Source organism: Eurytemora carolleeae, unplaced genomic scaffold (genome assembly GCF_000591075.1).
Source record: "Eurytemora carolleeae unplaced genomic scaffold, Eaff_2.0 scaffold399, whole genome shotgun sequence".
Lineage (NCBI taxonomy): Eukaryota > Metazoa > Arthropoda > Copepoda > Calanoida > Temoridae > Eurytemora > Eurytemora carolleeae.
In genome coordinates, this window is record NW_019396490.1 from 58,320 (window position 1) to 72,850 (window position 14,531).

At 31.5% G+C, this 14,531-nt stretch overlaps 2 long non-coding RNA genes across 2 annotated transcripts; both read left to right on the plus strand.

Annotated features, from left to right (window-relative positions):
* The first annotated feature begins 9,804 nt into the window (after nucleotides 1-9,804).
* On the plus strand, nucleotides 9,805-11,296 carry LOC111704246 (uncharacterized). Its single transcript, XR_002765783.1, has 3 exons — nucleotides 9,805-9,925; nucleotides 10,345-10,393; nucleotides 11,241-11,296. It is a non-coding gene; the product is annotated as an uncharacterized LOC111704246 (long non-coding RNA).
* An 819-nt stretch (nucleotides 11,297-12,115) lies between these two features.
* On the plus strand, nucleotides 12,116-13,466 carry LOC111704247 (uncharacterized). Its single transcript, XR_002765784.1, has 3 exons — nucleotides 12,116-12,184; nucleotides 12,964-13,058; nucleotides 13,406-13,466. It is a non-coding gene; the product is annotated as an uncharacterized LOC111704247 (long non-coding RNA).
* Nucleotides 13,467-14,531: the final 1,065 nt, after the last annotated feature.

Here is a 14,531-nt window from a genome sequence, read left to right on the forward strand (position 1 = left end):
CACCTCCCCTCGCATCAACATCTCGCCCTCCTCCCCTCGCATCAACACCTCGCCCTCCTCCTCTAGCATCAACACCTCGCCCTCCTCCCTTCGCTTCAACACCTCGCCCTTCTCCCCTCGCATCAACACCTCGCCCTCCTCCCTTCGCATCAATACCTCGCCCTCCTCCCCTCGCATCAACCTTTGAACCAATTTGCTGCTCGGAAAATGTTGATAAGGGAACTAGAACCATCAGAATGTTCTTATATCTAGGTTTAAAATTGTATCGAATTCTTAAAAGGGAAAGATTAGTTTCAGGGCAAGGCTGGGTTCCCAAGCTAGTTATGTATCTATTCTATATAATCAGTAAAAAAATAAACAAATTTATTCTGTAACTTCATTGTATCTATATAAAAGTATATAAAAGTATATAAAAGTATATTAAAGCACATAAAAGTATATAAAAGTATATAAAAGTATATAAAAGTATATGCAGCAACTGCAATTATTCTAATGCATGTAATATGTTTTAAATGTAAAATTTAGACATGCCCACCTTAGTATCAAACTTAAAAAAGGATTGATGAACGAAACCGGGTTTGCTTTAAGTGGTTGTAACTTGTAACGTAAGTTTATTTACCACAAAAACATAGCTATAAGTGAGGTTAGGAAATACTTCTAACAAATTGCAGGTATTTAACTGCTTAATCCTAATATTTAATCCGGTTTTTTGTCCCCGGTTTCGGTATTGTGTGTTTACTGTCTAAAGTTTCGTCTCTGGTGCTCTGCAATAAAATTATTTGAACGGATAGATTAGATGTAATTTATTCGAATATGCTAAAAAGATAAAATTTAAAGAAACCTTAACCTCTCCTATTTATAATTCCAGACCTGGGAAGACTTCTTAAAAATCCTCAACGAAAAAAGTTGTTTTCATGTTTGTTGTAAAACCAATCTTTTAATTTTCTCACTTTTTTATTTCCGACCATGTTTCTAGTTGTATTCTCTTGGATTTTAAATTGTTTGAGAAGAATTGGTGACATCTAAATGAATACTCATTTCTCCATGTCACACGGCTTACATTAAGTATTCAAAAATACTCCGCAAACTTTAAAAGTTGAAAAAAAATTTTTTTAAGAAAATCCCATAGAACTGTTGGGAAAAAGAAATGTTTCTGATAACAACCTTTTTACTAATTTTGTCAAATCTTTTACACAAAACCAGACGGAAGAATACTACCCTTGAAATATAGGTTCTTTTAACCAATATTCGAAAATGAATAATTTGTTCAGATTGCAGGGGACATTAGTTCCAAAATAGGCCAAGGTAGTTTAGTTTTGGAACTAATTTCCCCTGGATTGGTCTGGAGTATCCTATGTTTGTTAAAGCCTATTGATTCAAATCGCTTCTCTCGTTCTTTCTTTTAGAACACAGTCGATTAATTTTAATCGAAAAAATTTGGTTGAAGAAGGCTCAGGAGTGTACTCGGACAATTAGTTTTTCATCCAAACTCTAAAAAATGAAAATCGATTTAAATCGTCAAATAAGTAAACCGTTAACGACGACTTTTCATTAACGATCGTTAACGAACTTTTAAAGATGAAATAATTTTTTTGTGGGAAAATCCTTAGATCATGCATAAATCCCTTGGGTCAGAAAACATTTGAGGTTATTTCTCTCGATTAAAAAAATTAGGATTTAAGACAACATTCATAAACTTATCTTACTTGAAAAGAAATTAAAATGTATGGTCATAAAACTTGACCCATTAGTGACGAGACTAACCGCAATTTTGAATTTACGTCAAATATAAAATTTGTTTTGAAAACAGGGAATCCTTAGGAAAGCGCAGGAAAAGACAGGACAACATTTAATTTAAGAATAAAGTCACTTAAAAAAACCCCTCGCCCGGTCAAAATTGACCTTCTCGTCACTAATGGGTTAAATTCATTAGCGAAATGTTTTCAGAAAAAAAAACCGAAAAACGATCGTATTTCGATCTTTTAAAAACGATTAAAAACCTCAGTCTTCATACTTTCAAGTGACCCTTCAATCATAAAGTGGCATATCTGAACACACAGAAGTATATCTTTTTCTTAAATTCTGGTTTCTCTACAACAGTGAATTTCACATTTTACTGCTGGAAAGTTAGAAAGTTAGAAAAACGGCGTTTCCTTCCACATTATTGAACAGAAAAGGTTTCTAGGGTATAGTTAAGAATCGGGCATGACCCTCCTTAAATGGAGACCTCTTTAAAAAAGAACGACCGACAATATATTTTTCCTTTTTTCACTTTTTTTACGGTTTATAGTTTACAGTATCGTTTACAGTTTATAGTTTACAGATTACACTTTATTATTACAGTTTACTAGAACAGTTTACAATTTACAATACAGTTTGCAGTACAGTTTACCAGTACAGTTTACAATTTACAGTATACCGTTTGCAGTACAGTTTACCCGTATACAGTTTACAATTTACAGTATACAGTTTGCAGTACAGTTTGTAGTACAGTTTACAATTGACAATTTTGTTCGCCAAATTTTTGTATTTTAATGTTTTTAAGACCAATTTTAACTTTTATTCCCCCTTTTTCGTTATGAAAAATCATATAGTTTCCTGAATAAAATCATTAATTCAAGATGCAGCGCCAAAAAAAAAATTTAAAACGTTCAATTGATCAGCGGCCCTTGCACAGCTTCAGTACATATTGGGAAATAGTTTGTTCAGTCCCTTTGAGTCTGAAAAGGAGTTCTAAGTGGTGTGTGTGCAATTCATGTTCACAAATTATACGAAGTTTTACATCGCAATAACACATTATGATCCCTGGACATATCCGTTATTTTATCTTATTTTACATCGCAATAACACATTATGATCCCTGGACATATCCGTTATTTTATCTTATTTTACATCGCAATAACACATTATGATCCCTGGACATATCCGTTATTTTATCTTATTTTACATCGCAATAACACAGTATGATCCCTGGACATATCCGTTATTTTATCTTATTTTTAAAAAGTTTATGCTGATACGAGCTCGGGAATGCCTGACAGGTTGTCAGAAAATTTATTTAGAGAAATTAAATAATTTTCAATAAATTTTTTTTCTATAAAAAAGATGTTCCAGTGGCCAATTGGTTATATAGCACAAATGTGAGAAATACACCTGCAGTATGGAACCAGTACAATAAAACTTTTAAACTTTTTTCGAGTTAATTCCACTCTATACTTATTTATTCTCTTTGTTTATAGAGTAATTGATTAAGTAACTATAGACTAAAATGCCAGTACTGCCTATGCCAACAAATCTAAGAATATTTGTTCTGCATGTTTGATGTATTTTTTTAAATGAACAAGATCCACAATGTGACAATCCACAAGGAGTGGTTTCATAACAACAAAACCCCTAGGTTTTAGAATTTCTTTTCAATCTGATGTCTAGAAAGACGACATCTTAAAAAATCTTAAAGATACAACACTGTAAAGTAGACATAAGTAAAATGTATAAAATGTTGTTGGTAACCTGGCACGACTTTGCAACCTCGTATTCATCGAGTTCTGATTTTACACTCAAATATTATAGAAAAGCAAAATTATGCGTTTCCAAAAACGATTAACAACCCAAAATGCAACTAATATTTGTGAATACAGTCAATAAAAAATACACCTAAGCATATTTTATTTTAAATTTACCTAACAAAATAATCATTATGGATAGTGGATTTTTTATTGGAGGTTATTCAAAGAATGTTGTTGAAATGACAACTTTAAAGCTGGACTATTGGTCACCATTTATTGATAAATGTAATGGTAAAAGGAGTTACAAGACATAAATTTGTCCTCAATCTATCTCTTGGAGATGGACCTGTTGAATTTTATTTATCAGCTGATCCTGAAAAATGTACAGATATCTGCACTGCTATTACTCAGTGGAGTTGGTGTTAAAGTTAAAGAAAATGATGGAAACCAGTTAGTTCATTATCTCCACAACCAGAATCAATAGTTTTTACCAAACACTTTGCTAATTAAAGATAGCGCATCAGAAAATCTACGCAAATTTGACGCATTTTCTGGGGTACTGAAAGATCATAACAAAGGTCGTCTTCTCCAGAAATGCTGACGTTTCATAATGTCGTCTTTTGTAATTGTAAGGAATTAAATAGTTATTTAAAAACAAACAAGGAAACAACTTTAGTTTTTCTACCTTGAAATATTTAATTTGTCCATAGTCCATAAAAGTGACTAGTGGAAAGGCAATGAACATAATTTACAGAATTCATCACTTTTTAAGTTGAAATAACGACGATATCTTCCTCACTGTTACCCAGATAAATGTTTAAATGGTACTGTTGTTGATAAGACCTTTAATGGGTTGGTAACTTGAAATTACATCAGTCCCTTAGAACATTTACTTTTGGTTTGAATTAAGTAAATTAAGTGTTTATAAGAAGAAAATTAATGTCACGTATCTTGTATGCATTAAACCTTTTACTTTTCAACAGTAATCAATTATTTCATTACTTTTTCATTCAAGATTCAATTCTCTCTCTACCTGATTTAAATGAATTATTGAAAAATATAACTTTATAATATTTATTTAATAATGTAATAGTTTTTACAAAATCGGGATATTTCTCTGTAAGGAATTCCTATGATCCAATTAAAGAGCCTTCGTCCAAACTTTTTTCTTTTTGGATCTGCTGGCATTGTAAACGCAGACTCTCCTATTCTTGGTTGGCTTGGCAGTTGGGTATCATAAATACTTTGTTTGGCAGTGGCACCGACGAACCTGAATTTATCAGAATTGTTCATTGAACTTGTATACATAATAATACTCCGAAATTTGAAGACGAAATTTAGACAATCTCCGGCCATGTTCGCATTTTTTAACGAAACTGTCTGTGATATTTTTTCTTTAATGGTGAATACGTTGAAACAAAATTCCCATAAATTAATTAAAAAGTAAGATTAATACATTAATATATGCGATATCATTTCTTTGCCTAAGATTAAACAGAAGACGACATTTACAAAAAATTTCTTACCGTTTATAATATTTGAAATTTCTGGTCCCCTCTCTTCTTCATCGCCTAAAATTCCATTCCATAGAACCTCAGGAAAAATATTTGACGACATCTGAAAATTTTCACCAACAATTATTGGCTATTTTTAATACAAAAGAGATGCGTAACTTTATCACAAATTTAGCTATAATTCACCAGACGATCCTCATATCCAACAAATGATTAAATAAATTTTAAAATACAAATAAATATCGTTAATTTTAGTTATTTTTTAGCACAAAAGATTCACAATTGTGTTAAATTACTAAGGTTTTAATGTCGATCGTTAAACTCTCAAACAACCAAAATAACATGACATCAAAATACAGCTGTACTGGCGTACACAATAGTCGGATAAATTTATAATTAGCAAATTCTTTGGTTTTTACCAATCACTTTGCTCATCTGTTACAGCAAAAGTAAATGATTGTGAGATTGGATATATTGCTTGTAATTCATATCCTTATGCAACATATCTGCAAACTCTTTCAGGAGCTTCAGCCAGTCAAGCTGGAATGCTAATTCATGTCTGAGCGAGATTTTATCAAGGATAAGGCGGATAATATGAACACGCCTAATCTGTCAGATACAAATGAACCATTTTGTCAAAAAAGGAAAAGTCTGATTGAAATTAATTTTTTTTTATTTCAATATTCCACTACACAATGATAATGACTGTAGAGAAATATCTTCCTGCTAATAAAAATTATCATTCACAATAAGAAAGTCAAGTAATGATTTCCTAATCTGGAAAGATGATCCTGATCAAAATGAATATAAAATTGTGTTGGAGGATATACACTTGAAAGTAAAGTTATTGGAAGTCTTTCCACATGTGATAAAAAATCATTAAAAACTACAGAAAGAGGCTGGTTCTTTAAAAATTAAGTACACTCAAAATGTTTTGAAGACGTTAGCTGTTCCTGCAGGAGCAGTTGAGCTCAAGTAGCCTAATTTATTCTTTGGTAACCGTCTACTTAGCTTTTGTGGAGCATGAAGCTTACAATGGAGATTGCTTAAAAAACCCATTCAAATTTGAAACTGTGGGTATGAAAGAAGCTGCTTTAAATGTTAATAACTATAGTTTCAGGAGAAGTAAATATTTCCATTAAGTGTATAGCACCGCAATAAGGATTTACATCTATAGCTAATTGGATGATGAGATAGATGTTACCGCCATGCAGTTTCTATTGGTTCAGAATAGACACCAAACACATGACTGAACCCTGATTGGATCAGGCGCTAATGGACTCGGCATACAAAAGTGTAATGGAGTGTCAGAATCATCTCCACCTTATCTTTGATTTAAGTTGAGGGAGTTGATAAAAAAGTATTAAATTTCAGTTTTCTTGAACACTCTGGAACATCAGCTTTTGAGATGGACAGTGTAAATTGGAGAATTCAAGAAAGGCTATTTCATCCTCCCATTTAATTGTTCCCCTACCAAGGATAACTGATTATATACAATTAAGAGTCAAGGAAGAAGCATAACTGTAAATGTTAAATCAAAGAAAGCTTTAGATAAAAATTTCATGGTTTTAGTGTTTGGTTCGTATGATAGTTCATTGTTTTTTATTGAAGATAAGATTATCCTGGATTTATAGATTGTGTTCCATCAAATAAAATTTCTGAAATAAATAGCTTTCCATGCTATGCACTCGAAACGGAGAAAGGGTGCACTCATAATCAATACAAAGTGAACATCCAGGAGATCACTGGGCTGCTTTACATTTAAAAGAGAATGTAGATTTCTACTTTAATAGTTTTGGGTTTCCAATAATATAGAAGATGGCGTATTCAAATTCATAATAAGTACTATAAAAAAGTAATCTATAATCGAATATGTATTCAAGATATAACTAGAATTGCATGTGGTTTATTTTGTATTGCTTTTGTTAAAAGCGTATAATATATTTATAAGTCAGTTCAGTTCTGATAATATCAATGTAAATGCTAGCCCCCATTCCAGGAGCCCAGGCCTCCCCTCTAGTCCGCCCCTGAATGCAATAAATAATTATCCTTTCTTGAACATTTTTCAAAATAAATGTATATTCGTGTTCTATGAAAAGGAATTTTAATTTGTGAGAAAAAAATTTAAAAAATGGATAATATATATTGTCCAAAATATTTTACTTTACCAAGGGTACCCGGTACCCGGCCAAGACGTCGTTATTTTACTTAATTGTCCCAAGGGACGTAATGTAACTTAACGTCCCTCTGTGGGGGGAATCAGAGGTCGGTTATGTTTATAAAAAGGTGGTAAACATCTTAATAATCCTTATCTTTAAATAATATATGTTGTTTTTCAAAACAATGGAAAAGTTGTTTATATCTATAATAGTGAATTTGAATTGTGGTAGAATTGAAGCGTGGTAAACATGAAACATTTTTAAATACCAGTTGGTTTAACAAGTTTTCATCAATATTTCAGAAAAAAATTGAGATTTAAAAAAAAATAATCCCACTTTATTCTCCACTGTAGTCAAAAATTATCATTATTCAATAAAATGAATTATGATTTTTTATGATTTTAAAAGAGTCAAAAATATACACATGACTTTGTAACAATCGTTTGAGTTTTTTATGCAAACTCGGTCCAACATATATCATAAGAAATTATTTTTTTCCCTTAGAAATACGTGGAAATTATTTTTCCCTTTTCAGATCTTAGGATTATCATCATTTTACATGACTTGCATTTAAAGTTTTTTAGATTTTTTAGAGGGACTGTAAGCGTAATTTCTAGGTAATTGCAAAGGTTGCAATGCTCGATTTACCGCGGTTTCCAATTAAAACCTTTATCTGATCAATAATAAGGAAGATATTGTCGTTTTTTTGGCGTAAAAAGGGTTTAATTCTGATATTTGCTTATGATTTCCTGCAGTAGACATGCGCAAGTTCGTTTTGTTAAGAAACCACAATTTAAAAAAAAATATGGATATATAATTCCTTCTTAATTTAAAGGTACCGTTGCGAATAGGACATTGTCATCTTCGCATACTTGAGGCTTACTCGAATACACGCTTTTAATCCACTTAAAATTTGGTAGGGAAATTAATAATATTTAGATTTAAGATTTTCTCTAGAATTTCATCTGAAACTTGAAATTTAAGTCGTTAACACGAAATATTTTTCAATATTTCATAATAATTTATTGTTTTAATAAATTGTTATCATATCAACATTTCAGACTGAATCTCTCTCATTATGAAATGGTTTGATTTGATCAAAAAAGGGCATTCATTTAAAATTTTTCTTGTATTTTTTGTTGATTTGAAAGAGTAAACTCTTGTGATATTTAATAAAAAAACATGTTTCCACTTGACATTTTATCGTCAAGTTTCGTGTTAGGATTTGTATAAATATTTTCCTAAATTTAAGTTATTTAAGAAAACATTATCAAAAATTATGTCATTTGCTTTGAGACACTTGTTTCATTCAACCCCTAGGATAGAGACAATATTTTCATTCTTTTTCTTTTTCGTATTTTTTATAAAAAAAGTGCTATATTATTATTGACAATATTTAGTTTTCTACTTTTCTCAAGACATTTAAAATGTTTGTCAAAGCTTGATTCACAATTAAAAGCTTTCCAAATTGGTTCAAAGTTTAAAGGGAGTGTTCGCGAAAAATGAACTTAAACTCCAATTAGTTTGTCCGCCAGGTGTCTCTGCACTCGATGCTTTTGTTTGGTATTATAATGATTTTTTACGATCCCAATCGTATGTTGCAACTTTCTTAATTTATATGGACTCCATGTCTAAGTCGTTTAACAATTTTCGTCTTACAGACGCAACAGATTAGTAGTGATCAAAAGCAATTATTTTTCGCCGTAAGCTAATTCCAGCTCAGAAAGATAAAAACCTTTTTTGGCGGATGATATATTCACAACTACATGATAAACATGTCTGAAGTTGACAACTGAAAAAAAATTACATAGATCCGGAAGTAAAGTTTTCAGGGGAAAAAAAATTTTTTGCGAAAAAAAGCGAATAAGTGACAATTTCGCGAAAAATTGCTACATTTGTCGTTTTTTCGCATTAATTTGTTTTGCAAGAAATGGAACATTTTAATTATGTTTTGTGAAAAATGCGATATTTTAGCGTAATGATTTCCCCATTTTGCGGAAAACCCTACCTGGAAGAGGTTTAAATTCCAGCCGGCCCCATAGAAAAAATCCGATTGCGTCTATTGAAAATGGTAATATTGTTTAAAATTTGTTTACACAGCCTTAACTGCAGTATAAATGCAGTGCGTGCAGTATAAAAGATTAAGAAGATTGCATTTTTCCTTCTGTCCAACATAATTACTCTAACTGAGAACAACTCAAACCTGAAACCTTTAAACGAGAAAACTGATTTAAATCAATTCAGAGTAATAGAGAGTTTAACCAGTCTCTTATTTTGAATATGATAGATCAAGTAATTTGGGGTATTTCCAGCTACTAGATATTGTTTTGAAATAATGTATAATTGCTTTGAATTTGGTCTAATATATTGTCCATAAAATGAACAAGGTTCTTAAAACTAATATTCCTATAACAATTATTAACATTGTAAGGGGAAAAGTTAGAAGAAAAAATGTTTGCTTTGATTTGAAAATTTTGATAATAGATAGATGAATACGATGATTACAATATGAACATATATAATTATTCTTGTCTTTCTTAGACAATATCTCTGCAGCCTTAAAACAGTTGCAATTAAATTATATATATATTTAAATATTAAGAACTTTATTAAGGTGTCCCAGAATGAGAGTTATGAAAGATAAGGATTTTAGAATTCTGTTCGCAATATTTTTAATTCTTGTTAAAATGGTATCTTTATCGGCAGCAATTCAGTCTTTTTTTCTGAATAAAGATTATAACCTAAGGTGAACATTTCTAATCAAAATTCAGTTGGTAAACATTTTTGAATGTTGATTTAATAAATGCACACACTTATATGATTTTATTAATTGATCAAAAGACGTAAAATAATTCAGAGTCCAAATTTAATGAATTAGAGGTGGCTGAACTTCCCACCACCAGTTTAAATTCTGATTCACCGATTCAATTCCTCGTAAATCTCTAACTTTAAATAGGTGATTCAAGATTTGAACTCATAAATATAGTTTAGCGGCCTAGCTGAAATATATTAAATTCGGTCCCTTGGAGGGCCATTTTTTAAACCTTATCACTTAAACTCAGAGGCTGCAATTTTCATTTCAGTGATAAAGAAGTCCAAATTTTTGCAATAGTAATAAACTAAACTAAAGTATACTTGACTTTTGTCTGATTTTATAAGTTTTAGGAGCACATCATGTGTTGACTGTGGAACTATTGAGTGTGTACATGCAAAGGTTACACTTTTCATATTTACTTTTATTATTTATATTGAGAGGTTGAGGTTGTGGTTAAAGTAGCTTGTACAAACTCCTAAACTTCAAATAATCATTGTTTTGTCCAATTGTACTTTGGTTAGGAAATAAGTTTTGACTTTTATTTAACTAGGATTTTAAGGACTCTTCGCGCGCTCTTTTCTATTAACAATTTTAGCTTTTTTAACTGAAAGTGACCATTTGAAATAAAAGGCAATGAGTTTTTTGAAACAACCTCTGATTTTCTAATCCCTATATCTTTGCAATCCGATATCGTAGACCTCTGATATTTCAAACTATAATTTCTGGTTAGATTCTCTATAGATTCTCTTGCGCAACAGTTTCGCGTTTTTGCACAAAAGTTTGCATCATTTTCGCATCAATTCGAAACTAGGTTTGCACAAAATTGCTCATTCATTCGAAGTAAATATTTTTTTGCACGAAATTCCGGATGAATACATAATAAAAGTAATAATTTTTGCATGATTTTGAGCATGAATACGAAAATAAGTAATATTTGTTTTTTGACTTATTGCACAAATATAAAAAATTTAAATATTTGGACAGTATGATGTGAATTTTCGCCTGCGTCGCGCCCACTTCTTAACTATCTGTCCAATTTTTACTTTTGAACCCCCCCCCCCCTCCACCTTTCTAAATTTCTAGCTACGGGCCTGAAAAGACCCACTTGATTAATGGGTTTTTGAGCTACTCGTAAAATTATTTACCTTATAACAACATCAAATATACATATTATTTCTGAAATGTCGTCTTCTTAGTCCCCCGTTTTTGAGTCCCACTTTAGAAAATAAGATAAATTGTTTTACAGGTTGAATATAAAGTATCCAGGGAGCTAACTGTGTGCTATCGACACAACCCTGAGGGGTAAGAACTTTTAGATTTTATCTGAAAAGACAGAAAATAAAATAAAAGAAGTTTCGATTAATTTCGGTGCCCAGCTCTTCTTTTTTGGTTTTATTATTTTCATAGCATTATTAATTATTATCCAAATTGATTTTATTTTCAAAAATAGATTTTTTGTATCAAATGTATAATAGCTTACAAGTTAAAAACATATTTTTCTCTATTTTCAAGAATCGATCCCTGTAAAAAATAAACTTAATACAATTGTTATCTGATTACACTGACTGAATAAATCATTTAGTCAAATAAACATATGTATGAAGATTGAAGATTCCATAAAAAAGTTTGTGAATAAGTTGATAACAGTGTGAAAATGAAAAGTTAGTGAAACTCAAAATCGGTAAATTATTGTGGGGCCTTTTTAGAGTAAATTGAAAATGGCAAATCTAAACATTTAGCATGAAAAGACTTTTTTAAATGCATAAAAAGATCTAAAAAAAATTAGATGTCCAGTTTACAAAATTTCTTCTAATTTCAAAAATTATATAATAAAAATGTATAATCTGCCTTCTCATTGTACAGTACAGGAACATAATGGATAAATAATTTTGTGCACTGAATCTCGCGCTCAAAAATTGATTTTAATAGAAACTAACGGATTCATTTTATTCCTCTTCGATATCTTGTGGTTATCCTCACCGGCAGGGACACCTTTATTTGAGCAATCACGTATTTATCCTAAAAATAAAAGATTGTCTATATTAGATATCAAGATCAAACATTCAAGATAAATAATACTCGACAAACTATCTAGTTATTGTATTTTATAGATTTGAGTTTCCTAAAGAACCAACTTCTTCTATAATATCCTTGGGTGTAATGGAAGATGATTACACTCAACTTAGAGAGGTAGCGCATATCATTCTTCGTGAACGATGGTGTCACCTTGAAAGAACGAAAGTTTTTTAACTGAACAAAAAAATTTTCCAAAAGGTTTTGCAAAAAACTATCGTTATTTTACTGAACGAACGATTTTTTTAAAAAAACTTTTTAAAAAACGATATTTTTTAAAGAACTGACTATTTTTTCGAACTAACTTTTAAAAAAACTATCGTTTTCTTACTGGTTAAACAATTGTATTAACCGAACGATTTTACTGAACGATCATTTAGTGACAAAACTAACGAAACAGTTACTCGATAAACAATTATGGCTAAATGCGTCTTGCATGACAAGTCTTCCCGCAACCACCATGAAGGCCAGGGGGTGGGGGTCATACATAGCTACACAGAGGGATACATTATCTATATAATAAAAAAAGACATTCGTATATATATATATATATTGCCTATAGCCGGCCAAACGACTGGACCGAATGGGCTGAAATTGTTTGCGGACACTCATGGGTGGCCGTGGGGTGTTTTAAGCTAAAAAATGATTTTTTTTTATTTTTTCAAATTTTTTTTCCACGGGCACTGGGACCTTCAGGTAGTAATATATAGTTCTTGAATCGGGACTACAGTGGGCTTACAAAGGGGAGTAGTCTTCAGGTGGGCATTTGAAATAACAGGGGGGGGGAGGTGAAACATTTTTTTTCGTACTTCGCGCAAAATCTCGCCCCCCCCCCCTCATGGATAAATCCTGTGTACGCGCCTGATCGTCTTCTATGTATTGTAAATTAATCTCAGGGAATAGTGTTGGGAGCTTATGAAACAGGAAGCTGGTTAGGGTTGAAGCAAAAGAATATGAGTTCCTACGGTTGGTTGGGTCTTGGGGAATCTAGGTATAAAATACAGGGTGTCCCAAAAAGACGATCTTTTAAACTTTGCAGCACTCGTCCTAGTTAAATTTAGGATATTCTTAAAATGTATGGAACATTTCCGCTCGATTGATATCAATTAGAAGTACAGAGCACAACATTTAAAGAAGAGAACAGTAAAAAATTTTAATCATGGTCACTAGATTAGTGCTACAATGTCTAAAATATCATTTGTTTGGGACACCCCAATGAAAATTTGCAACAAATATTAACAGCTTTTTTATCCTATTTTTTGGATTTATTTACAATTAATAAATCTACTTACTTTTTTATCAGGTAAAATTAATTTTAAATTTTAATCTGTCTTACAGGTCTGATATTACACTACAAATGTGGAGACATACTTGTTTAACTCTGAACACAAATACAGGTTTAAAATTTAAAAAAATTAAAGGGACTGCAGTAGGGTAATTTCAACTGAGTGGCATAACCCATTCACAACAGTACCCTTGAAAGCTTTGCATTATCAAGGATTAAAGAGATAACCTTGTTTTTAACCTTGAAAATTGATTATTTCAATTGTATTTTCTTTCCTCAGAAATAAATCTGAAAAAACGATGACGTCTTTCACATTATTGATCATATAACGGTCTGATGGGTTCCCTAATTAATCCCTATAATAAATTACTATAATTTTGATAACTTTAATCTAAAAGAACCTGTAAAATCATTCGTTGGGATGTTTAGAAAGATGAAAATTTCCCTGTATGATAATTGAAGGACTAAATCAAAAAGTCAGTGTCACTTTTTAGACTGGTTTTTAAACTGGTTTTGGGACCCTGATTCGGAGATGATTCCAGCATTAACTCGAATCAAGTCCTGATCAAAGACATTTTAAAAAATGGGGGAAACTGGCATTTTTACTAACTGTAAATCAAAAAGTCAGTGTCACTTTTTAGACTGGTTTTTAAACTGGTTTTGGGACCCTGATTCGGAGATGATTCCAGCATTAACTCGAATCAAGTCCAGATCAAATCTGAATCGGGATTATAGACTCGCTATATTAATACAGGAGATCAATTTAAATTATCTAAAATGTAGGGCTAGTCTTGTTAGCAAACGGAAGTAAACATGCTAGTGTAGTTAGCGAATGGATGTAAACGTGCTAGTCTAGTTAGCGAACGGATGTAAACGTGCTAGTCTAGTTAGCAAACGGAAGTAAACATGCTAGTGTAGTTACCGAACGGATGTAAACGTGCTAGTCTATAAGTTAGCAAATAGGTGTAAACATGCTAGTCTAGTTAACGAACGGATGTAAACGTGCTAGTCTAGTTAACGAACGGATGTAAACGTGCTAGTCTAGTTAGTTAACGGATGTAAACGTGCTAGTCTATAAGTTAGCAAATGGATGTAAACGTGCTAATCTAGTTAGCTAACGGATGTAAACGTGCTAGTCTAGTTAGCGAACGGATGTAAACGTGCTAGTTTAGTTAGCAA